Below are 27,078 nucleotides of genomic sequence, written 5' to 3' on the forward strand. Positions count from 1 at the left end.
CTGTGGCTGTGCTGTAGCTTAGCTTCTCCGTTGAATGGTTTGTTCTTTTCACTCCCTCCTGGGTGTTGATCTCCAGAATTAATATATGTTAATAAACTGCCTGAATGTAAATCTCCATCTTGTAGTCGATTTCTAGAGAAATTTCATCTGAAACATTTGGGGTCAAGAGTGATTTTGTATACATCTTCCCGCTGACTCTTGCACCCGTGTTTATTGAGATGAACAATAACAGCCCTTGGAGAGGCTGGCGCTGTGAGACCCTGGGTTTAGGATGACACAGGTTTCATAAAGATCATCATTCTAATATTCAGGACTGATTTGGAAGACTACATTGGTTACAGAGAGCCACCGTTTTTCCACTCACTGTTTGATATGTGCCCCACCAAAGCTGTATTTTCCACCAGAGAGAAAGACAATTTCAGATAAGGGAGAGCTTACACATTCATTTTCATACTGGTTGGATTCTCCCCCCAAATTGCCATTCTAGAGACTGATTTGACTTGGCATTTTTATTATGGAATTATATATTCTAATTAACCAGCCCACAGGCAGTAAAGCTCTGTTTTGTACCCTTCACAGTGAATCGTTGCATTTGTGCCAGATTTTATAGTGTTAATGTATGCTTAGAACTCCTTAGGCAGAAATGTCCACCAGAATGATGCCCAAGATAGCAGTGATGTTGCCTCATGGCCTGATGTGACTCATTAAGGCTCTTGCTCTATTGTAACACTGCTTTTAGAGAGTTATGTTTGGCATATACTATTATGATTATGAGAAAATGTAGCTCCATTACCGAAATTTACCTTAAGGAATAGCAATGCTTTGGTAGCTTGCAGATGTTGGAGGCATTGGGTTCACTTGCCCAGTCAAGGGACACACTTCATTTTTGTCAGCTGGTTGCAGCAGGTGCGCCAGTAATGGCATAGCCCACAGAGCATGCTTTGAAGTGCAAGCCCTGGGCTCTCCTTTTAATGGTGCTAACTTGATTGGACTCATGGCTTTTCTGAAGATCTGCCAGGCTTTGGGGGCAGGCTCTGTTCATCTGTAAGTGACCCAATAAAGCTTTCTCCTATGGCTAAAAGTTAATTTCTCTCTGATGTTTCCAACATGGCACCTGTGCCCAAATTTAAGCTCCTGCCTCATAATCAAGTTACATCACCCATTTTTAACAATGCAATGACAGCTGCAACTAAGTTAGGAGATAGTCTGTGGTTCACTGTGGCAGGGTCTTATTTACAGTGGTATTTGCTTAGGGGTCCAGATCGCAAAAGGGAAGTCTTCTATGGACACTTACCTGTATGGAATCTCACAAGCTGACCTACGAACAAAATGAATGAAGGCATGGAGGGCACTAACTTATCTGTAAAACGTTAAGAATTGTGTTGGGAGATAGCTGCAGATTGCTTCACTCAGTAAGTGATGAGAGAACTGCATGGGAGGCTAAAATTATCCTTAATAAACAAGAGGTATCAGCATATTATGTCCAAAACATGGTTTTCTCCCCTTTCCAAATTTACTTTAGGCAAAATTTTAAATTTTGGGTAAAATAGACACATAGGGACACACAATGTTCACACTTTAGAGAGGAGATATAAATATATAAAATCACTGCTTTGAAATGGGTACCTTCGGGTATAACTGAGATTGGAGAGAACTCTTTATGAGGGAACTTTGTAAAGGGAGAATATGACCAACTTCCGCCTGTACAGAATCCAAGTAATCTTGAATTGCCCTGCTGGCTTTCAGAGGGAGACGTGCTTTGATACCCCTGGAGGGGATGAGAAGTCAGTTCAGATCTCTACCCTGTGACTAAGATGGCCAAACAGACCACAACACAGATGGACATTTCAGTCGGTAGGAAAGATGCACTCTCATTTCGACTGAAAAGACTCACAGGAGAGCTGTATAGTGGTTGAAAAAGTTACATGTCCAACTGGAAACTGAACATGATACAATGTGAATAAAAATATGAAGTAGTCCATCATAGGTGTACCTAAAATGAAATGCAAGTATTCAGTTATAATCCCCTAAGAGTCAGATTTAAGGGATATGTGGTTGTGGTTGAACATAGGAGATAGAAAAGGGTGTGAACTGTCACTAGAGCTGGCTCAGGGACAGAATCATGGCTTGAGGACCCAGCCCACTTGCAGGTGCTGTCTACAGAGGTTCATGGTGGGAGCAGAGTGCCATTTCCTGAGAAAGCACAGTAATAATAATTTACAGCCTAAGCAAATAGTAAGCATTGCATGAAGAGCTGGCGGGGGGGGGGGGGCGAGTCTAAGGGGTATCTGAGGCTCTATCATGTAAGGACAAGGGATACACTTGCAAGATCTTGGGTAGAGCAAACAAAAAAGGATTTTGAGTTTGAATCCTAGTCTTCAAGCTTGGGCAACGATAAATGGTGCTAGAGAAATGAATTCCCAGAGGGAGGAAATCCATTGGAAAAATAGAATTGGGGAGAAATATATTGAGTTAGACCAATCTTTGTTAGTTCTGAGAAGTGCAGTGAAGATTTGAGAAAAGAGTGATTTCAGCCCTTATACACATATCTTTTTTCTTAATTTGTGCAGATATCCAATAATTTAACATTTTAGTGAGTCCCTTGCGGTGAGGAGTTGTCAGTTGGGAAGACAGAGAACCTGAATGGATGGTTTCTTTTAAACAACTCTCTTCTTACGAACATATGATCTGGTTTCCAGCACACCTCCATGGCTGTATAATGAAAACTGGGGGCCATAGTTGGTTGGCTTGCCTGCCTCTTGTGTGTGTGTGTGGGGGTGAGGGTGGTGGTAATTTTTTCACTATTTCCAGCAATAAATCCTAGAATTAAAAAAAAAAAAAAAAGATCTTGTGTGGAGGACTGGCCTGATAGGACATGTTGAGTAGATTAGTGGCTATTGAGTTGAGAATCAACTGTAGAAAGGAATGTGCTGGAAATAGGAGAACCAGTTAAAAACTCTTGTAGCAATCCAGTGAGAGAGGGTTGTACACAAGGCAGTGGTAAAGGCTGTGGACATCATGGCAAAAAACAAGCGAATCCTGGTTATATTTTGAGGGAATCATAACAAGATTTCCTGACACCATGACTAATAGGTGAGAAAGAGAGGAGTTAAGGACCACTCTCAGGTGTTTTGTTTGTTTTTGACAAATTCTGTTGCACCAGGCTAGAATGCTGTGGCATCACAGCTCACAGCAATGTCTCTTTATTTCTGCAATCTCTCCCATGTATGTATGGATATATTCCTGCTGACAATTATTACATATCATTAAGTAATACCATAGAACTATATATGGATGTCTTAATTTCCCTGATCACTGATCTATTTTAAATTATCATCATTTAGAACAATTAGAACAATGAGAGAACAGCCCAAGTGATGAGAAAGGAGAAAAATTTCTTTTAATTTCAAGCCCAATTTAATATTTTATTTATAAATCATTAATTTTCTGATTATTTTGCATATTATCCATATGCATACCTAGAGTGTTGCCTTTTAAAAAGCATTTCAAAGAAAGAAAGTATGCACACAAGCAATTCTGTGATAAATAATGCACATTGATCATAAGTACCCGTTCTGAAAACCCGTTAGATATATTGATTTGGTTTTAAAAGAGAGTCTGCTGCTGATGGAGCAAAGTGACTTACTACTGGCAAGAATAATGAAAACAGATGCAAACTAAATTAGTCTCCAGGCATCTCAGCGACCAATGGAAAAGATTAAAGAGTGAATGGTATAGTGAGAATCAGATTGTATCTGCTTTTATTACTGAGTTGGTGACTTGAGGACCATTAGATGAACCATTTTGATGAACTGGCTGGTTGTTAAGCAAGTATATCTACAGAAATTTTGTTCAAAGAGTGCCTGAGTATGTAAGAAATAGACTTTCAATGACCTTGAGAGTGATTCTATCTGTACCATTCAACCATGTTAGCTTCCTAATTGGATTCAGCCTTATATTCTGGCCTAGTGTCCCTATATTCAAAACTCTCATGGTTCACCAAGACATCCAAAGTCAAGTTCTCTAAGTTGCTCTTTCTTGTCCTTTCTGCATACTAGAGTCTGTCTGTGAAGCCCAGCCTTGTGACAGGGGCCCTGAAGAGCTTTCCATGATACAACTGTCTTTTGAGCACCTAACCTTGAATCTACCATCTCTGGGGTCAGTCTCCTGCTGATGCCTCATTAATTCTCCTTAGACCCCCTGCCAGCTCTTCATGCAATGCCTACTATTTGCTTAGGCTGTAAATTATTGTTACTGTGCTTTCTCTGGAAATGGCACTCTGCTCCCAGCAGGGCCTAGTCCCAAGGCTCTCTCTGATATTTACCAGCTGTCTGATCTTGGACAAGAGGTTTGCCTCTCTGAGTCCTAGTTTATCCATGTACCTACCTCAAAGGTACTTTTTTTTTTTAAAGTTAGGACTAAAGCTAAAATTCCACATTAAAGATTTTCCATACCTGGCTAATGTTATGTGCCTCATAAAATTGATTCGTTATTTATAAATTTTTATAAAGCCAATCTGATCACCTTTCTTCCTTGATAATAAGTCTTCTATAGTGAGTTGAATTTTTCCCTCCCCTAAAAAATAACATATATAACTTCTAATCCCTGGTAGTTGTGAATGTGACATTACTTTAAAATAGGGCCCACATCAGTTAAGGGTCTAGTAATGAGATCACCCTGGAATTAGGGTGGTCTCCAAATCCAATGTTCAGTGTCCTTAGAGGAAGAGAGAAAGGGAGACAAGACACAGAGACATTGAGACAAGGAGATTTGAAGAGGAGACAGCAGTTAGGGTCATGCTGCCACAGACTAGGGACGCCAGGAATCACCAGAAGCTGGAAAAGGCAAGGACAGAGTCTCCCCTCGAGTCTTTGGAAAGAGCATAGTTTTGCTGACACTTTGATGTGAGATTTTTGGTCTTCAGAACTGTGAGAGAATAAATTTCTATTGTTTTGAGCCACCAGTGTGTTATGATAGCCTTGGAAACAAATCCCCCTCTTCATACCTACCCTAGAATAAATTCTCACTCCTTAGCTCCTCACACAGAGCACCGTTCAGCTGTTCTTACCCTTGCCTGTATCTCTGGCCTTTTCTTCTGACACATTCACTAATCAGTAATCACTAATCACTCTGATCACTCTAAATCTCTGTCTTGTCCCACGCTGATCCTTCTGCCTGGAATGCTATTCCCTCATTTCATTGCTTTGATAACTCTGGGTCCTGCGTTAAAACCCAACTCAGGTGTCACTTCCTCCAGACCTACCCAGTCACTAGTCACATGTGACTACTGAGCATGTCAAGTGGAGCTTGTGCAGTGGAGGAGCTAACTTTTAAATTGCTTTTATTTTTAGTTTAAATATTATAACTGAAGCACTATGATTTAATATTTTTAAAAATAATAAGTCCATATGGAAATGATAATATTGTAGATATTGGTTTAGATGGCAATATTACTGGGATTAATGTCAATAGTTTCTTTTCACTTGTCTTAATGCAGCTACTAGAATATTTACAATTCTATATGTGGCCATTTTTTGTTGGACTGCACAGGGCTTAGTGAGCCTCTTCTCTGTTGCTACAGCATCTAGCATGCATACACCACATTATACAGAAATAGTACTTTATGTAGCAGCCTTCTCCGTTAGGAAGTTTTAGATGGTCAACTTCTAATTCCTATAATTTATTTTTCTTTGTACGCCTGTGTCTGCCCCAGGGCTTGGTCCAGAGGAAGGGCTCCCTAAAGCTTGGTAGAAACATGTAGATGAGATGCCCTTTCTTGGCACTCCTGCGGCATGGCTTTGCTAAGTCAGCTATCCCCCGAATCATCATTGTTTGTTTGGAAATTTGCCTGAAGAGACTGGGACATGAGGAGGGCAGGCTGCATCTTTTCTGACTTTGCATCCCTGTATCTGGGTTGGGGAACTTCTCGATACCAAGTTCTGAAGAAGAAGAAGCATGTCCATTGGTGAGTATTGGAACTCAACTACCTTTCCTTTCCTCTGACTTCAATCCACCTGGCTACAATTTAAACAGCCTTTGAGGCTGGCCTCTTGTGAGGAAGAGCAGCTCTTTGATAATAACTATCTCCCCTCTGATTCTCTGGGGTGCACATTGCCTGTTTCCTCCTCTTGGTTGCTCCTTTGTGGATTTGGCAACACCATGCGGTGTTCTGGGATGAGCGCTGCTGTGCTGACCTTACTGTCTTTTCTTTGTATACAATTCCTCATTTTCTGACTCATTTTCTGACTTGGACTGAGTAGATGGTGAGAATAAAGGCTGTGTGGTGATTAATGAGCTTTTACAGCTGGGTCAGTTGAAGACCTTAGTTTTACACAGCCCCTTCCAGGATGTTATGTATTATACCTAAAGAGATCATCTTGATTTATTAGTCAACCCAGCAGTTGAGAGTGGAGACTTTCATTCATTCAGTAAACATTTATCAGTGTGGTATGGTCCACGGACTCTGCTAGGCACAGGGGATGGATTTGGAAGGGGGATGAGTCATCATCGCTGACCTTGGACTATCTGAAGTCTAGGGGAGGTAATAGCTCAGCAGGCTGTGTGGTGGGTGCAGGGACAGTGGGAAGACAGAGAGCTGGTGAATCCCAGAGCAAAGCAGCTGGCCCCGGTTTTCCTACATATCATAATCAGAGAGACCTGAGTATGAAATCTGATTCTGTCCCTTACTAATGGTGTGATTTTTAAAAACCATTTTGAGTCTGGTTTTCTTATTTACAGTAGCTGGAGATATCATTCTTCTCTGTAAAATTGCATTGAGAATTATGTGAGATAACTTGTACAACACGTTTACTGTAGGGACTACTTCCAGGGCTCAGCAAGTGGTTATTTTTATTATTTCCTTAAACTGGTCATGCCTGGGATCCCTGCCCTCTAAGATGATGCCCCTCCCATTCCCTTCTAGCATGTATTTATAACTATGAACTTGGCATTCAAAAGAATAGTGCCGAAGACACAATGATGCTCAGGACACCAACCTCTTTTTGCAACCACGTTGGTTGATTTGCTTTTCCCAACGTGTTTTATAAAGTTTCACCCAGCATCACTGCCCACATGGCTTTCTTTGCTTGGAATTCCTTTCCCTGTCTTCCCCTTGTACTGTGCCTAAATCCTATGTGGCCACAGGGTTGTTTCAGGGAGCCTGCCCCTCCCTCCACGGTCCACAACAGCTTCATCCTCCTGGATGCCGTTCCTGCAGCCGTCCAGCGCACATTCAATCGGTCTTCCCACTTGGCAGCCTCTTTCCTCTTTACCACAATTTCGTGCTTTCCTCCAACCCTGCAAAGGGACTTTGCTGTATGCATGTTTTCTATAGTTCAATAGTTGTTGCTTGAGGGAGAGTCTTACACACAGTCTGCCATGTGTTTCCCTGTGTCAGTTGGGATTGATTTTGGCTGCAAGTAAAAGAAAACTCAACCAACAGTGACTTAACCCAAAGGATACTTGTTACCAAAGAAGCCTGGAGGGAGGCAATGCGGGTGTTCATTTCTTAGCTTTGTGATGTCAAGATGTTGAGTTGACATCTCTACAATTCTGTTAGCTTTATCACATTTCTCATGCTTACAAGATTTCTAATTATCTAGAATCCACTGAGAACTCAAATTAATCAACAAAAAAAGCAAACGATCCCATCTATCCCTGGCCAAGAGATGTGAACAGAACGTTCTCTGAGGAAGACAGATGAATGACTAACAAACATTTGAAAAAATGCTCATTGTCCCGAATCATCAAAGAAATGCAAATCAAAACCACCCTGAGATATCACTTAACCCCAGTGAGAATGGACCACATCACAAAGTCTCAAAGCTACAGGTGCTGGTGTGGATGTGGAGAGAAGGGAACACTTCTACACTGCTGGTGTGACTGCAAACTCATACAACTGTTTTGGAAGGAAGTATGGAGAATCCTCAAAGAACTCAAATTAGACCTCCCATTTGGGCCTATAATCTCATTACTAGGCTTCTACGCAGAAGAAAAAATTCCTTTTATTATAAGTACACTAGGACTAGACTGTTTATCACAGCTCAATTTACAATGCTCAAGATGTGGAAACAACCTAAAAGCCCATCAACACAGGGATGGATTAACAAGCTGTGGTATATGCATACCAGGGAATACTATTCAGCCATTAAAAAAGATGGAGACTTTACATCTTTTGTATTTACTTGGATGGAGTTGAAACATATTCTTCTTAGTGAAATATCACAAGAATGGAAAAGCAAGAATCTAATGTACTCAATTCTAATATAAAGCCAGTGGATAGTCTAATACACTCCCACATAAGAGAAAAACTCAGTTCAATTCTCAATGGGGGGAGGGGGACGGGGGAGGGCAGAGTGGAGGGGAGGGAGGGGAATGGGTGTGCTTCTGCTTAACGGGCACAATGTAAAGGACACTTCTTGGGTGAGGGACTCACTACAAGAGGGACTCTACTTCACAAATGCAAACATTGTAAACTAGTTGTTTGTACCCTCACGTTAACTTGAAATTTAAAAACACCTTGCTAAAATAAAATAAATAAGTAAAAACACATGTTTCATGATGAAATGATACTTTGGATATATTGGGTTAAATATATTATTAAAATTAAGAGAAAAGCTTTCTTTGCAATCCAAGAAACCTTTTCCTTATGCAACTCTGTCCAAAGGACAAGGCAATAGGATACTTGCACGTGTGTGTCACACAAACACAGAAAGAGACAGAGAGAGAGAGAGGAGGGGAGAGAGAGATGAGAGAGAGGAGGAGGAGGAGAAAGAGGGAGAGAGGGGAGAGGGAATGGGATAGGACAGGGAGAGGGAGATACAGGGGGAGTCTCATTGAGGGTCATTTTCCTTTCTTTTATCAGGGAGGAACAAAGCAATCTCAGAAATCCCCTTGTGTTTATTGGCAAGAACTGGGCTCTACGGAACCATTAGCTACAAGGGCGGCTGGAAATGCACACAAGTGCCTGACTTTTTTCGGTTTCCATAGTAGGAGGAGGGCAAGGAGTAAAGGTGTTGACAGTCGCTGTTATGTGGCTAAATGACGGTGTCTTCCACATGTCCCCAGCGAGGAATTGACATAATTAGTCCTGTAGATATCATTCCACAGTAAGGAAGAGCTCTTAAGAAGCACCAGGCAGGAGACACCAACCAGTGAGCTGCTAGGGGTAGAGCCCGCACGTGAGCTGCATCTGATCAGGGGACGGCTTAGATGTTTCAAGAGTAAGTGAACAAAGATGCAGTTAGAGAAGGTAGAATTTGGGGAGGGACATTGGTTCTGGGAGGACTGGGAAGGCACAGGGTTAGTATGAGTTTGGGAGCTTAGATCATGCTGAGTCAGTCAAAGCAAGACATAAGAGGAAGAGTCATTTCTGCTGGAGAAGGGAGGCAGAAAGCATCGAAGGTGGAAGCAGTTAAGGATAGCGGATGGAATGTTCCCTTGAGTTTTATCTTTGGATTGTTTTCATAGAATCTGAGACAAGGATTTGGGTACAATGACTTCTGTGGGAAGCCTTGAGAGAAGCAAGGGAATTTGCAGAGAAGAGAGAAAGCTAATATAGGGTGTACCCAGGAGTGTGTTATCTCTGTGGGCAACTGTGACTCAGTCCTGCCATGAGCTCTCTGAGGGATTGTGTAGAACAGACCCCAGAATTGTTCTACCAAGGAGGTGAGGAAATTGAAATACTTATTCACCAATGTTCATCTCTCACTGGCGGAGGCTGCACCTGCAACCGTCACCTCCCTGGTACTTTTGACCCATCTTACCATATGGGGCTGAGTGTGGTTCCACAGCTGGTGGGTGCCATTTGACAGTGAGCCACAGGACACCATTGGTAGGTGTGGCAATTGTGTGAGGGTGCCATCTGAGAAGGGCTGAGATCATGTGGGCCAGGCACCAGAAGTTTCTGATACCAGTAGCATCTTTTGCTGACCTACAACAGAATAAAAGAGGAGGTACAACAGCCCGACTAGTGTGGGCACAGGACATGTAATCCAGCACCCACCATAAGGACGGAGGGAAGTATAACCAGCGAATACCTTTTCAGTGACACTCTGAATGAATGTGGCTGTCTGCAGACATCGGTGAATACATCTGGAATAGCTGTGAGTACTTGAAATGAAACATGAGCTGCAAATTCTCCTTGACATTGGAGCATTCATAACTTTCTCTCAGCAGTGGTGTTGGGCACTTTTTCAATGTTAGCCTGTCCACGTCCTCTCTCAGGGAAGCCAGCCGGCCCAGAGTCCTGCTCAAAATGTGATTTACAAGAGCAGGTTTGGGTGGGTGAGAGGATGAAAACCCACTGTCCGGCTAGCGATCCATGGCATGAGCTGGTGGGAAAGAACAAGAGGGCCAATCAGATACTCTTCTAAGAATTTAAATTTGACACTTGGAAAACCTGCTAAGTTAGGCAGTTTCTTCCAGGAATGATGCTGATATAGAAAGAGAGGCCTAATAATCAATACACAGTCCCCTTCCCATAAATGAACACCATCCCTTTTCAGTTAACACGAGTGGGTCTTTGATGCTTGTGACTAAATGAGCCTAACAGAAAACATAAATGTGGACTCGTTTTCTGTTTCCGTAATTGATAATGGGGACAGCAGTTCCTTTACTTTGAAATACAGTGACATATATATGTATGTGTACATCTAGGCTTATATAGAGCCGGACACACACCTCAAAAGGGTAAAAGGAATCAATTGAACTGTGTGAATGGTATTTTAAAACAAAAAGAGTTTCTGTTTTTTTCCCCCGTCTTTCTTTTTCTTTCTTTCTTTCTTTTTTTTTTTTTATTAAATAATAGCTGTGTACATTAATGCAATCATGGGGTACCGTGAAGTGTTTTCATATATAATTTGAAATATTTTCATCAAACTGGTTAGCATAGACTTTATGACATTTACTTAGTTATTGTGTTAAGACGTTTATACTCTACTTTTAGAAAGATTCACTTGTACCTTTGTGAGACAAACCATAGAGGTGATCTTTCCAATCACCCTCCCTCCACCCATCTGCCCCCTCCCCTCTCTTCCCCCTCCCCATATTCTTGGGTTATAATTAGGTTATAGCCTTCATATGAGAACTATAAATTAGTTTCATAACAGGGATGTGTACATTGGATACTTTTTCTTCCATTCATGTGATACTTTGCTAAGAAGAACATTTTCCGGTTTTTTCCCCGTCGTTCATTCTTCACCTAAGGACATTGGGGCTTCCTTTGCTCTCTCCTTGAGCGCTTAGAAGCCGCTCTATTCACTTGCTCTTCCTCTGTAACCGCCACAGGTCTCAAGGCTCTGTCTTTTATGCAAATTCTTTCAGGTTGATATTTCTTAGTTTACCTGGGCAGTCTTGATTTCATATCGTTTTTGTTTTCCACATACTATCAATGTCCCAGAAATGCCAATATTTTGGCATTTAAACTCCATCTCTCAGACAGTCTGATCCCCAGAAGTGGAAACAAAGTTCTTCATTAGGCTTTGTGCCCTGATTTTTGGGTTTGGAAAATAAGGTCATCTTAGCCTGTTCCACGATCCTTTCAGGTCTCGAAATGTGTGAGTTGTCACTGATTCTCCTTGAGCAAGTACACCCCATGCAGCCTTCATCACTGAGGTACTGTATTGTATGAAATAAGGTGTGCAGCAGGATTGATCACTTTTTGGCTTTCTTAGGGCATTTATTACTGGAGACTGGCATGTCCTATGTCCTCTTCATTTGAGGAGACTATGGAAGGTGAACATCCGTCCAGTGGAGTCAAGTGATCACCTTGATCCATACCAGTGAGGACCAGATGGGAAGAAGCTGAGAGTGCCATACCATTCTGAGGACCTGTGAGCACAATTCTACCTCTCTCAAAAGCACTTTGTATTTGCTTTCTATGGCCCTTAGACACAGCACAATTATTTACTGAATGGTCAGAAAAAAGATGTATTTCAGTGGGACTGCAATGGCCCTATGGCACTCGATGAACCTGTTGAAATATCTTGTTCTAATTGACTTTATCTCTAGCTGGACTCTGAGCTTTTTTGGGGCAATGCAGTGTCTGTCTGGTTCATGGTCCTCTTGAATGTCTAGTTAGGTCCTGGTTTATCATGGAGATAAACATAAATATAAATACATGGGGAGGTGAAGTGTGTTCTTAGAGGATTAGCACTCCCAAGAGTGTCCTGGCCGGGTACAACTCTTACTGGTACATAGCAGACCCTTGGATGTTATTGGTCTCTGCTGTTTTTGAAAAATTGCTGACAGACGATGATTGATTAATTTAAATGAATTTTATGGTCACAAACATCTTGCTGCCATAATGATTCTCTTTTTAAATGTTTATGCCAATAATCAGAATGAATATTTATTTACTCATGGGCTGAAGTTGACAATCTACAGAAGTGAGTAATTTATTAATTAGGATGATTAGAGTTTTATAGTACTTTCAGACAATTACTTTTGGGCCTTTCCTTGTTAATTAGTATCCTGGTTGTTAACAAGTACTAATGCATGTGTGAATTCCACCTTTCTTTCATTTTGCCTTTGTTTTGGGGATGGCTAATAGAATGTTGAAATGATAACTTAGAAACTAATCACCTGAGGAAATTCAACATGAAATTGATGGTGACAATGGTTATGAAATAATTTTGAGAGATAAACATATGTCAGACATCACTGTAAACTTTTTACATATAGAAAATTATTTATTTATTTAATGTGAGATTAATATGAGGGTACAGATGATTAGGTTACATTGTTTGCACTTGTTAGGTGGAGTCCGAGTTGTAGTTGTGTCCCTCACCCAAGGGAGATGTGTCATATACCTTTAGCTTGTGCCTGTCAGGTGAGAACACAGCATCATCCATCCTCCTCCCCTCTCTTCCCTCCTCCCCACTTAGATTTAATTGTGTTTTTCTCTTGTGTGGTTGTGTATTTGTTCATCTATTGGTTTCATATTAATATTGAGTGCACTGACTTCTTTCTTTTCCATTCTTGTGACACTTTACTAAGAAGAATGTTCTCTAATTCTATCCAGGTAAATCCAAAAGATGTAAAGTCTCCATCATTTTTATGGCTGAATAGTATTCCATGCATACACGTACCACAGTCTATTAATCCATTCATGTGCTGATGGACGCTTGGGTTGATTCCACATCTTGGTGACTGTGAATTAAGCTATGATAAACATTCTGGTGCATTTTTCCTTATGGTAAAATGATTTTTTTCTTCTTCTGGGTAGATATCTAGTAATGGGATTGCAGGATCAAATAGAAGATCTACTTTTGGTTCGTTGAGGATTCTTCATACTTCTTTCCAAGAGGCTGTTTCAGTTTGCAATCCCACCAGCAGTGTTAACATAGTAACCAATTTAGTTCTTGCAAAACTTATGTTACAGATAAGGAGTGAGGAATAAATTAACTTGCCCATGGTCATATATAGAGGTAGGAAGTGGAAGAGCAGAGCCTGAGATGCTTCAGGTCTGTTAAGTGCATGTGGTTAACCATAGGGAGAATGACTTGGGTTGCAGTTCAAGGTTAGGGAACCAGACGCTTGGAGATGGGAATTCTTATTTCAAAAAGTCACTTGTTGTAAGATGAGGCATCTTATAAGTCGTCTGAATTTCAAGACACCACTCCATGTGGTTCTGGATGTCTCAGATTTGTTTTTGAAATTAGATTGATAATGAAAGGCTTCGTGGGTCATGGGAGGGAAGCAGAAAGGGTTCGGGATTGCAGGCAAACATCACACTCAGCCCCACAGAATGAATCTGGAAAAAGCCAGGGAGTGACGGCAATTCTGTTGCCCTTTGTTGCCTTTTCCTCTCTGCACAGTGACTTTCTTCCCTGCTCTGGTCACTTTTCTAAAGGTTCTCGGGCTGGAACTTCGCTTACCTAACAAGGATAGGCAGGTTGAAGCTCCTGGTTAATCCAATGTCGGTATTAGTATGAGAGTCTCCCCTCTACCAGGGATTCCACTTAAAAAAAATTGAGCTTCTATCTTGGCTTTTTCCAAACGATGCTTTGGAATACTCGGTACAAAAAATATGAATGGGTATCAGGTTCAAAAAAGGGTTCTTTTGGTCAAATACATTTGAGAAAATTAGATCTAACAAACTGAAATTAGTTTCATGGCTCAGTGTTCAGGGTTCTAAAGTATATTATGAATGTCCACAAAATGTAGGTAGCATGTCTCAGATTTACTGATTTTTTTTTCCCTCTTGAGATGTTTATGAGACTTGGTGCCTCACAAGAACCAACATGTTTTTACAAGAGCTCTTCTTTCTACATTGTAGAAATGAATATATGTGCATTTGTGCTTAGACCAATACCATCTAGAGAGTGTGTAGGGGCAAGGGGGAAGAGAACTCAAAACGTGCATGAGGCCATGTCCAGCAGAAAGAGACGAAAGTCTAGAAATTTCAGACTGCTGCTAGAACTTTCATCTTAGTTATGTCTTTAACTATCTGTGCAATAATGGACAGAAACATATATCTTAGTTTCTTTATTTAAAAACTAATAATGGGCCAGGTGCGGTGGCTCACAGCTGTAATCCTAACACTCTGGGAGGCTGAGGCAGGTGGATTGCTTGAACTCAGGAATGCAAGACCAGCCTGAGCAAGATTGAGACCCCAGACTCTACTAAGAATAGAAAAAAACTAGCCAGGCATTGTGCCGAGTGCCTGTAGTCCCAACTACTCGGGAGGGTGAGGCAGGAGAATCACTTGAACCCATGAGTTTGGAGTTGCTGTGAGCTATGACACCATGGCACTTTACCCAAGATGACAAAAAAAAATAATAATAAATGAAACAGGTGTGTGTGTGGCAGGGAGAATAGGATAGAAGGTAGGAAGTTATTCAATGTTTAGAAAAGGAAACAGTATCAAGTAGTTAGAAGAAATAAGTTCAGAAGGCACGTTATACAACATGGTGACTGACTGCAGTCAGTAACACTGTGTTGCATATTTGAAAATTGCTAAGAGAGTAGATTTTAAATGTTCTCACCACAAAAATTAACTATGGGAGGTAATAGATATTTTAATTAGCTTACATTAACCATGCCACAATGTACCCATACATGAATACATACTATTTTTGTCAATAAGGAAAACAGAAAACTCACTGGTAGTCAGAAACAGCTAATAATTATCATATGTCCAACATGTTTATCCACTTATCATTCATGCATTCGATAATTATTTTTTCTGCTTACGGTGTGCTGGGAGTAGAGAGATGAATAAAACAGGTTTTGTTTCTTGCCCTTTTGGTCCTCTTACTCTCGGGACATGGGGGATAGACAGTAAATAAGTAAACAAACTAAAGAAGGAAATGACAACAAACTGTGACAAGTGAAAAGAGATGAACTGGGGGAAGAGGTGGAGGATACTAGAATTAATTGCAATTTTATAAGGTGTCAGGATGACTTCTTCAAAGACCCAGAGGGGAGCAGGCATCCCAGCTGCCTCTCTGATAGATTCCCCAGCCCCAACCTCCATCCCATAAACCTTCGTGGGGTTTCCCATCACAGCCTTAAAATAAACCAGTGCTTCACTGGTGATTCAGAAAATGAAAATGAAACATTACGATTATAGGACATTTCTGATAACTTCCTGCCCAAGTGTGCCTTGAAGTGCTCCTAATTCTAGCAGATGTCCTGATACTTGGTGACTGTTTTCCTGTAGGTGGGGGAGAGGAAAGGACCCTGCGTTGGGTGCCAAGAAATTCTCGTGTCAGCTCTGCCGCTAATGGACTGAGCCATCTGGGCAATTCACTCGACCTGTCACAGGTTTATTTTTTTCCTTTTGAAAAATGAGGGCATGGGATATATTGTCCCAAATGCCTTCAAGCTCTTAAATGTCCATTCCGAGTTCCCGAGACCCTTAGTCTTGTTCCACTCTTGTCTTTAACATTTCAGATCTGATGCTGATGCTGCCTCCTCCTCTCCTCAACTGTCACTTGTGATTTAGCTCATTCCAGCAAGTTTATGAGCTTAAAGGAACCAGCAACTCTCAGGCTTCTATATCACACAAATAGAAACATTAAGAAGTCATCCCCCATGCCAGCCATTTGATGCCTGTGAAAGGCTAATTTAATACAAGCAAGTTTAGGTAACTTTAGATGGAGGTGGCCACTTACTCACTGCCGTGGGTCAGGCAGCTCAAGTTAATACCTACACTAATTGAGCACATGAATCAGACAAAATGATGGTTTGTCGCAAGTGTGTGCATGCTTAAAAAGGGGGAGAATAATGAAAAACCAACAGAAGACAAATTGAGCTGTAAGAATTTTGTAAATGGAAATTTCTGCCTGGAAAAGAGAGTCTGAGATGTATGGAGGAGCCTTGAAGATCCTTAGCTGAGCTTCTCATTTTTCCCTGGCTGGGCTGTTTCTCTTTGCAGGTATCTTGAGATATCATAAATAAAATTGTCTCAGCTGGAAGGCTCCGAAGGCCTGGGGAGAAAGGGGAAGCCGCTGGGTATACCTAGTTGGAATCAAAGGATAACGTTTACTCCTAGGCATTCTTTACTTTTAGACCCTGTATGTGTGCATGTGTGTGTGTGTGTGTGTGAATGCATGTGTGTATATGTTTGTGCATGTATGGTGTATGCACTTACATGCATGTTGCTTTCCCTGGCTGTTATGTGTGTGTGCATGTGTGTGTATGTTTGTATATATGGTGTAGGCCCTCACATGCACGTTGCTTTACCTGGCTGTTATGCAGGACATAACACCCTGGTTTTATTACCCCACCTATGGACAACTAAGGGCATTCTGGCTCCTGAGGGACCCAGAGCGTTGGGAATGCATCACAGGGACGGCACTGAGGCCTGACATCTCCCTCTGCCCAATCCTGCTTCTTTCCTCTCTCCTCGACAGGGTTGATCTCGTGGACACTCTTTAAGATGAAACTGTAGTCCTCGTCATTGTGCTAAACCACCTGTGTGTTTTTTGAGGAAAGGGATTTTTTTTACATTTATTTTTATCTATTTTTTTTTTGAGACAGAGTTTCACTATGTCACCCTCGGTAGAGTGCCGTAGTGTCACAACTCACAGCAACTTCAAACTCTTGGGCTTAAGCGATTCTCTTGCCTCAGCCTCCCAAGTAGCTGGGACTACAGGCGTCCACCACAACACCCAGCTATTTTTTTGTTGCAGTTGTCATTGTTGTTTAGCAAGCCCGGGCCGGGTTCAAACCCACCTGCCTCAGTGTTTGTGGCTGGTACCCTAACCACTGAGCTATGGGCGCTGAGCCTGCATTCATTTTTAAAAGGTCTTTTACATCTACTTTCATTTCAAGCATTTCCGGAGTTCTTACTTTTTTTTTTTTTTTTTTGAGGTGTAATTGGCAAATAACAATTATACACATTTAGAGTGTTCTACTTGATGTTTTGATATAGGTATAGCTTGTGAAAGAATTATTGCAATAAAGCTAATTTATTAGCTCCACCTCACAAAGTCACCATTTTCTATTTTTTTTTTTTTTTTTTTTTGTGGTGAGAACACTTAAAATCTACCAGCTTGGCCAATTTCAAGTATACAGTGTAGTCTTGCTAACTACAGTTACAGTGTTGTACAATGAATCTTTAGAACAGATCTGTCTGGCAAAACTAAGTTTATACTCTTTACCGACATCTCCCCCCACCCCCCGCCCCCCAGCTCCTGACAATTACCAGCCTACTCTCTGCTTCTGTGAGTTTTGACTATTTTAGATTCCACACAAGAAGTGAGATCGGGAAGTGTTGAGTTGTCTTTCTGTGTCTGGATTGTTTTACTGAGCATATTGCCCTCTAGATTCATTCATGTTGTGGCAAGTGGCAAGATTTCTTTTCTTTCTTAAGCCCAGATAATATTCCATTATAAATACATATGTATATACGTACATCAATCTCTATCTCTACCTGTATTCATATCCATTAATCTGTACATCTCTATGTATCTGTATATATCCATATCACATTTTCTTTATCCATTCTTTCAATGGCAACAGACATTCATGCTGTTCTCATAGCTTGGCTATAGTCAATCATGCTGCACTGAACACAAAGGTAGAGTGATCTGAGATACTCATTTCATTTCATATGTATATACACACACACTCAGAGGTGGGGTGGATGTCTCCTTTTTTATTTTTTATTTTTTTTTTTTTTGAGGTATCTCCATACTGTTTTCCGTAATGGCTGTCTCAATTTTCAGTCCCTGTAGCAGTGCACAAAGTTCCCTTTTCTTTATTGACAGGCTGTGTCAAGAGCATAGTAATGTTCAAGAAATGTTTGCCCAATGAATGAACAAATGCTACAGTGGTTTCCCACAGTCCCACCTGCACTGTTGACTAAAGGAGGAGACACCCTTCTTTCCTTACCAGGCTGTCTCTAGTAGAATAGGCAGTGACTGCTCCTGTCCCTGGCTCTCTGCTGCCCATCTCTGGCAGCTTTCTGGTAGTCTGTTTTGGCTGAGCCTCCGGCAGTGACTTTTTCCTCCTCTGATGCCTTCCACTCCATTTGAGATCAGAGTCAGGACAGAGAGCAGCTTATCAGCACCTTCTCCACTGAACCCCTTAGTGGGATTCAAGAAGCAAGGGGCCTGGGTTTACATACTGTTTTCTCATAATACGGTTTGGTGCTTTCAAACTCAGTCTTTTGATTATAAAACAGATGCAGCCATACCATGGAATACTATTCAGTTACAAAAAGATGGAGACTTTACATCGTTTGTGTTAACCTGGATGGAGGTGGAACACATTAGTCTTAGTAAAGCATCACAAGAATGGAGAAATAAGAATCTTACGTTCTCGATTCTGAGATGAGGTCAGTTAAGGTCCTAGTACACAGTGGGGGTGGGAGATGGGGAGAGCTGAGAAAGGGAAGGAGAGAAGGGGTGGGGGCCAAGGGGTGTGGTTCATCTTTTGAGGGCAGGACACAAATGTAAGAAGGTCCTTATCTAACAAAAGCAATCAGTGTAACCTGGTTCTGTGTACCCTCAATAAATCCCCAACAATAATAAAAAAAAAGATGCAATCATAATTCACAGACTTTTTATGTGGATAAAATGAGATAGTGTAGACATCTAAGTTCTAGACACTAACAAATGTTATTTCTTTCTTTTTTTTTTTTTTTTTTGGCCGGGGCTGGGTATGAACCTGCCACCTCTGGCATATGGGGCTGGCCCCCTACTCCTTTGAGCCACAGGCGCTGCCCAAATATTATTTCTTGTTATATTAGTTTGCTCTAGTTGCCTTTCAATTCCCTCCCAGGGATATCTCATCCCAAACCCTCAGTCTCACCCCATCCCCAACTCCCCCTCCCCAGTCCCAAACCCCACCTCATATCGTTTCAGCTGCCTTCTCTCGCCAACAACCAAAGTAAACTACCAACTCATGTTTCCTATGGTAAGACTCAAGTCTGTCATTTAATTTCTTCTTTTTTTATTTTGTGACAGAGTCTCACTCTATCACCCCCATTAGAGTGCCATGGCATCATAGCTCACAGTAACCTCCAACTCTTGGGCTGAAGTGATCCTCTTGCCTCATCTTCCCGAGTAGCTGGAAATACAGGTGCCTACCATAACACCTGGCTATTTTTTGGTTGTAGTTGTCATTATCTGTCAGGCTTGGGCTGGGGCCAACCCGCCAGCTCTGGTGTATGTGGCTGGTGGCCTAGCTGCTGAGCTACGGGTGCCGAGCCTGTCTTTTAGTTTCTACTCTAAACTTTAAGTAGCTGGAGTCTTATTTCTTCCAGGAATAATAGAATATCAGAATCTGCAAATACCAACATGAAGAGGAAATCAAAATTCTGAGAAGTACAGTGACTTTTCCAGAGTCACAGAGTAGGTGGAAGGTCCAAAATCTATCTCTACAGCCTCCTGGAGTCCAGGACAAGAACTCCGTTTCTGTGGGTCTTATCTTCAGACTTGCTTTTGCATTTTAAGCATTGAAAGCCATGGAAGAGATTCAGTGCTTCCTTGGGTGGCTGTCTCTGATTCTGCAGGCAGCTTAGGTGGCCCATTTACATGGTCCTAGGGCATCCCACACTGGCCCTTAATAGCACTTAAATAATTATAAGGGACTCTTAGCTCTTTTCCTTAATAGACTTTAAACTCCAAGAATACAAGGAGTGGGTCTGTCCTGTACATTATTTATCCCAGATGTCAGATAAGAGTGTTTGTCATATAGAAATTGATCAGTACTATCTATGGGAATATGGTAAATGGACAATCCATATCTGGGACTGACTGCCCAACCGAGAGGTACGTGCTGCATTCCAAATCCTCCCAAGACGTGGGGCTGCATGTCCACGTCCTCAGGCCTCGTCAGTTGCCCTCTCTCCTTTCCCTGGAGTATGAATGTAGATGCAAATTTTCTGAGTTGAGCTTCCGTTTAGATTTTCCCTGTCACCTACCTTGTCTGCGTCATCACATTCAGAGCCAGTAAGAGAGGAAAAGAAGTTGGGTCATCAGAGACTCTGCAGTTCCCTTTCAATCTTGAGGTTCCACGATTATCATCATTCATTCCTTCTTCATCATTCTTTCATTCAACACACGCTTATTGAGGATCTGCTGTATTCTGGGCACTATACAAGGTGCTTGGGATGTATTGGCAAACAAAGTGACTACACACCCCTGCTCTGTAGAGTTTGCATTTGAGTTAAGGGACACAGACAACATATATTCACTAAATCATATACCAGTATTTGCTATGGAAGTAAATAAAGTGTGGTAGGGGATTGGGGTTCTGAGGAAAATGGGATATTTTCATTTTAGAGCATAAGACGTCTGTGAGTCTTAGATGGAAAATCTCAAGTCGGTGACCCAGATTCTGCCTTAGGCATACCTCAGGCCAGGGCAAGATGAAAATCTTATTTATCACACCTCCCCTGCCCACCCCCTGTGACCTTTGCTGCTCTCTTGAAAGGTTTTCACTTCCACTTAGGCTGATCCAGGCTTGCTGGGGCTGAGAAGAACTGAGAACAAGGCATTAGTTTCTAGGGAAAACATCCCCATAGGCTAATCTGGTGTCAAGGTGATTAATACTTTTCACTAATAGATAAAAGTTCAGGAGTCCCAGGGAGTTCAGTCACCTTAATGCCATTAAAGCTATAAATACTCTTTAAAGACACAGACTGTTGGTATTGAAATATCAGCCAAATGATCTGTAGAGGCTGTGGAAATTTACCGCTTCCCTTGAGAAGTAACACTGCTCAGAGCCTGCAGAGCCTTCTGAGCTTGCATCTCCCATTTAAATTGTATAAAATTGTATATGATCTATCAGAGTTCTCAGTAGTACCCTTGGCCATATTTAAAGGAAGGACAGAACCTACTAAACCCATCATTTAGCAGGAGGGGGAGAAGAAGGACTTTGCCTCGGGTACCTTCATTAATTTCTATTATTTGCTCCTGAATTCATTTTCTCCTGAGAAAAAGCTATTAATATGATGTCAAGATCCATTTGTTTCAGCCATTTTCCTTATTGTATTAATTCTGCATACCATTAGGATCAATTTCTTCACATGTGACCCACGGATCATGTGACAGGACATGGGCTCTTGTTCTCAGGAAAACTCACAAAAGTCACCGAACGGATCTGGGCAGTACAACATGCCAGTTCCTGGGCTTCTCGTGTCTTCCCAGCAGCCATGCTGCCCCTGGGGTATTCGCAGATCTCAGGTGATGGAAAGCATTCCAGGAAAATTCAGTAATGCTGCCTGGCTTTCAGTTTTGAATCCCCAGTGTCTAGCACTGTGCTCGGGATTTGATATGAGTTATTTAAAAATAAATATAAGTATGGAAAGGCAGTAGAGCCTATGATTTGCCTGATTTGGGGTTTGGGCATTCCCAGGGGAATCTGAGGACTCAAGTGGGTGAGATGGGGGTGAAAATGAATTTGCGTGAACATGAAGTCAGTTTGCGTGAGGAGCCACATGGGGTTTCTCACTTCTTAAGGGGAGAAGTACCCGTGTGTGAAGACTGGGACCCAGTCATATGGTTTGGGTCATAATTTGGGAGGGGCAGGTGTGATTCTGAATGGAATGTGGTGCCAGTCCCTGTGCTCCACGCCCAGCTCAGTCCCGTGGCATGGTAGCTGAGCTGCAGGGGCGCAGAGGACATCCCTCCAGCTATTTCATTATGTTCTCTCCACTTTATATCACTCTCAACTGAAGGTCCCAGCAGTGCTGTGGTGATTATTCCACCCTATGGTGCCACCGGTTGCTTCTCAGTCTTGACTGTTCCCGAGTGTGGGTGATGACATCAGCTGGGAAACTACAGTACCTGAGAGGAGGCAGCTGAAGCAGTGGGGTGGCAGTGTGCCCAGAAAAGCCACATGGTTCCTGACCAGATTTGCATTTATACATGTGAAAGGACCCCCGTAAATGCTGAAGGGGGTTGGGGAGGGTCTTTGTCAGAGGCTGAGGTTTTGCATGAGCTGATGAGGTTAAGGACAGACATTTTTATTGTTGCTGTTAATATGATGCCACTTGGACTCACAGGTGTGAACGTGTGCATGTGTGTGTGTGTGCACCTCAAATCCAGGGAAATTCAGGTGGAGGGAGCCTTAGAGACTGGAGGCTCTTCCTCAGCTTCTCTGATATTTATTTGAAATATGGCTGGGGCAGTGTGTCAGGAAGACTTTCCAGTTGGTTTCCCAGGAGGAAGAAAACAGCTCGGAGCACTTGTTAGTCCAAAGGTTTAAATGCACCAGCGGCAAGATAATTAAGCATCTCCAGGAGAACACGGGGAAGAGTAATTGAGAGAAGCCAAGTGAAAAATAATTTGGGAAGAAAGGGAGATGAAGGGCCATAACTCACAGGAAGTTGGCCTGGCCTTGTTTAGATGAAAGAAGGGCTGGGATGATAACTGGGAAGGTTGGGACAAGTTGTAGCCAAAGGAAATTTCATGTGAACATTTGTCATGACGTCTAAACTGAGTGATCTATTGAACAAGAGGCTCAGAAAGGGAGTCATCTGAGTCGTTAAGAGCATTCCCCCAGCGGAACAAAGATCAGCAGGCTGATGGCGGGTTAGGAAAACAGCTTTCTGGTCTCTGCTGCTTCTAACCCTGATAAAGTCAGGAAGAGGCTGAGTTTTGGAAGGCAGAATTGACGCCATGATGATGGCACTTGTGTCCAGCTGTGCCAATGCCCTTCAGAGATGTGAGCAGTTAAGGCTGAAATGAAATTGTTTTTTTTTTTTTATTGTTGGGGATTCATTGAGGGTACAAGAAACCAGGTTACTTGATTGCATTTGTTAGGTAAAGTCCCTCATACAATTGTGTCTTGCCCCCAAAGGGCATGTCACACACCAAGACCCCACCCCCTCCCTCCTTCCCTCTCTCTGCTCTTCCTTTCCCCCACCCTCCCTCCTTCTCTCTCTCTCTCTCTGCTCTCTCCTTCTTTCGCCCAACACCATGTGCTACGTCATTAATTGTCCTCCTATTAAAATTGAATACATAGGATTGATGCTTCTTCATTCTTGTGATGCTTTACTAAGAACAATGTGTTCCGCTGAAATGGATATTCTTTGGCCTGGAGAATGGTCAGGGGTTCAGGGGATCAGCAGGCCACAAGGCGCTCTGTGCTGAGTGCTGGGCTCCTCTTCTGCTTGTCAAGAGAGACTAGTAGTTCTGTAGAGTCCAAAAGGGTGTTCCTGCTCATCCTTTCAACTTGAAGACATGGGTGGGCAGAGCAGAAATAGAATTTTCTGGAAACCCAACACTGCTTCTGGATGAGTGACAGTTCTACACTAGGGAGATGCCTTTCTAAGTTGGAGCACTGGGTTTAAAGCTTTGCCATTCAGTCCAAGCTGGACCGTGTGTCCCTGTGTCAGATAATGAGAATAAATCTAAGCCAACCACGAGGTAACTCCTTGTTGTTAAAATAGCTATCATGTACTGCCTTGCTCTGTCTGCACGCCAGTGAACATGATACTTCACTGTAATCCTTCCTGTGGGATTAAGTCACAGGTCTTTTGTCCAGCCATCACAGTGTGCCAGGGAATGGGGGGTTTCTTGGGATGTAGGACTTTCATTGCTAAAACCAAGAGAGACCCTGGCAAACTGGGAAGGTAGGTCACACTAGTGACTGAGCGCTTTCTCAGGTATGCCCTCTGCTAACGCTTTCCTGCACTTATCTCATGCATCTCCCCTACCACTTTGGAGGAAGACTCCATTTGTATTTGTTTCCATACTATGGATGAAGGCAGCCAGGAAAAACAGGTGAGCTAAGCTGCCCAACAAATCGTTAATGTCCGTTATCTTTGGGTAGTGTGATTCTGAGTGAAATTACTGTTTTTCTGTGTTCTATATATTGGTTAAATTTATTAAGTAAGTATGTATTATGCAATAATACTTTAAAAAGCCAATTAACCTATTTTCCTTGTGGATAACTAAGTAATTTACCAAAGTCATGTGTGTAATGAGCCGAGTCTGGACCTGCGTTGATGAATTCCCAAGCCAAGGCTCTTCACCGCAGCACCAGCAGGACTGGCTAAGAAAAGTAATCCCCTCCTTATAAGGCCTTCTGGGTTTTTTGGGCAGTTTCCATCCTCACCCTTGACTGCCTTAGAACTATCCTATGAATTTTCTATCATGAAGAATGTTAGAGTGAGTTTTTTTTGTACTCTCTTTTGCAGTGAGCACATTTCTTTTCAGCTACTTGATGCCAAATATGAAAATCTTTCTCTTTGCATATTTAATGAGCACCCTGGGGCCAATGCTGATAAAGTTTGATTTCTCATGAATATGAGAGAGTTTATGAGAACCCAGTGGAAGGCTCCTAAATTTCTCTATTTTATCACCAGGGCTGTCCATCCCCTGCCGTCCTGAGCGTCTGTCCAGTTGCCACCCCAGAGAGAAAGTGCAATAAGGAGGGTCACTGGCCAAGCGACCCCACCAGTAGAACAGGGGTGAAGAAGGCTTTGAGCTCAGCTGGGCTGAAATCCTCAAAATCACTTAAGAAGTAACTCTCTTCTCCACCATCTAGGTCTGCCTTGAGTTTTCCAAAGCAATGGGACTCATGCCCTTCCAAAGCAAATTCCTCTGTTTGCCATTTCCTCTTAATAAGCCTAACAGAAGGATTGGAAACCTCTTTGCAGTGATTTTCCCACTTTGACTACTACATGTTTATAGTACGAGTTTAACAGGAGTCTCTTTTGCATAGTTTTTGAGGCCCTGGAATCAGATTGCCTGAGTTTGAATGACATCTCTGCTCTCCTTTAGCTATGTGACCTTGAGCACTTCAGTTCACCCCTCTAAGTGTAAATGTTCTTACCTATAAAATGGGATAATGACCATAGCTGCCTCACACAGTCGTTTTGATGCTTCAGTAATACAATGTTCATATAATTTCTGCTGCAGAGTTAATGTTTGATGCTTGTGTATTAGTCAGGATGTAATAAAGGCAGGCAGGCATCACGAGGAAGCTTGAACCCTCAGGCATGAGAGGAAACTGTCAGTCACAGGTTGTCAGGAAGGGAAGATAACAATGAGATTGGAACTCCATGGTCATGCTCTAAAGCTGTTGGCTATAGACAGAATTTCTCCTCTCTCTTGGGAAATTCTCGATCCTGCTTTAAAGCCTTCCAACTGACAAGGATAGAATCACCCAGGATCATCTCCCTTTCTGAAGGCCAACTGATTAGGCACTTTAATTACATCTGCAAAATTTCTTCACTGTAGCACCTGGACTAGTGTTTTGCTGAATAACTGATCACTGTAGCCTAACCAAGGGAAACCCCCAAAGCCATCGTCAACTGTTAGCAGTGAGCATTTGTATCAGTTTCCTCTAGCTGCTGCAACAAATTACCACACAGTTAGCAGCTTAAAATGATAAACAACAGTTCTGGAAGCCAGAGATTTAAACCCGAATCTCTGAGCTGAAATAAGTGTGTCAGGAGAGCTGTATTCCCTTTGGAGGCTCTAGGGGGAGAATTCCTTTCTGCGGCAACTAGCACTCCCTGGCTTGAGGCCAGGTCATTCTAATTTATGCTCATTTCAGATAATCTTGGAAAATTTCCCCATTTAAAAATGCTTAATTTACTCATATCAGCAGAGACTGCTCCTCACAAAGTAAGGTGTATAGTTTCCAAGGATTAGGACCATATCTTTGGGGACCATTACTTAGACAACTACATTAACTCTTCATATATGTTTGGAGGCTTGCTTTGTGCTGGGGGTTGTGCCAAACTGTGGAGAATACACAGATGCAATAGTTATGGTTACAGTCCCTGCCTTCAAGAGGCTGAGTGGTGACGAGTGGAGAGTCTTTGAGCACATGAGCAGCCTAGTGGCAAAATAAAGAAAAGCATCACAGTGCCTCATGATGGTTATCTGTGACGTGGCGCAGGATTTTAGAGGAGACCAGAGATCACCCTCAACTATGAAGAGCTGTGAGGGAGGGAGCATTTAAACAAGAACTTAAAGGATAAGATTGTCTACAGCAGTCAACCTCAAACTTACACACGCATCAGAGTCACCGGCAAGACTTCTTAAAACACAGATTGGTGGGCCCCACCTCCAGAATTTCAGATTCAGTAGGTCTAAAGTAGGGCCTGAGACTGTGCAGCTTACACCAGTTCCCGGGTGATGCTGATGTTGCTGGTCTGGGAACCACACTGTGAGAACCACCATTCTATACACAGACAAAATGAGGGTGGTAGGGAAGCCAGCTCTTTCCTGTCTTGAATTAATTTAGGTCATGACTGAGACATCACTTTCTCAGAGAGACAACTCTTCCTTTAAGATAGCAGAAAATGTGTCACGTTTACCCTGCGACTTTCTTTCAGATTATTTATCATTACCATCATTTATCTGTCCTGCTAGAAAATAAACTTCATGTGGGTAGAAAGTCTGTTTGTCTGTCTGTCTCTTTTTTTATTGTTGGGGGTTCATTGAGGGTACACAGAATCAGGTTACACTGATTGCTTTTGTTAGATAAGGACACTCTTATAATTGTGTCCCGCCCCCAAAAGGTGCACCACCCCCCTTCTCTCTCTCTCTCTCTTTTTAACAATGAGTAAGTTTCCAATAAATATTTGTTCAGTGAAATAACCAATGATCTCGGGTTTCAAGTAGCTTACAGTTCCTTAATGCCTGGCTTTGTTCTTTCAAC

This window comes from Otolemur garnettii, unplaced genomic scaffold, assembly GCF_000181295.1.
Source record: "Otolemur garnettii isolate 467f Iridium unplaced genomic scaffold, OtoGar3 scaffold00001, whole genome shotgun sequence".
NCBI classification, from domain to species: domain Eukaryota; kingdom Metazoa; phylum Chordata; class Mammalia; order Primates; family Galagidae; genus Otolemur; species Otolemur garnettii.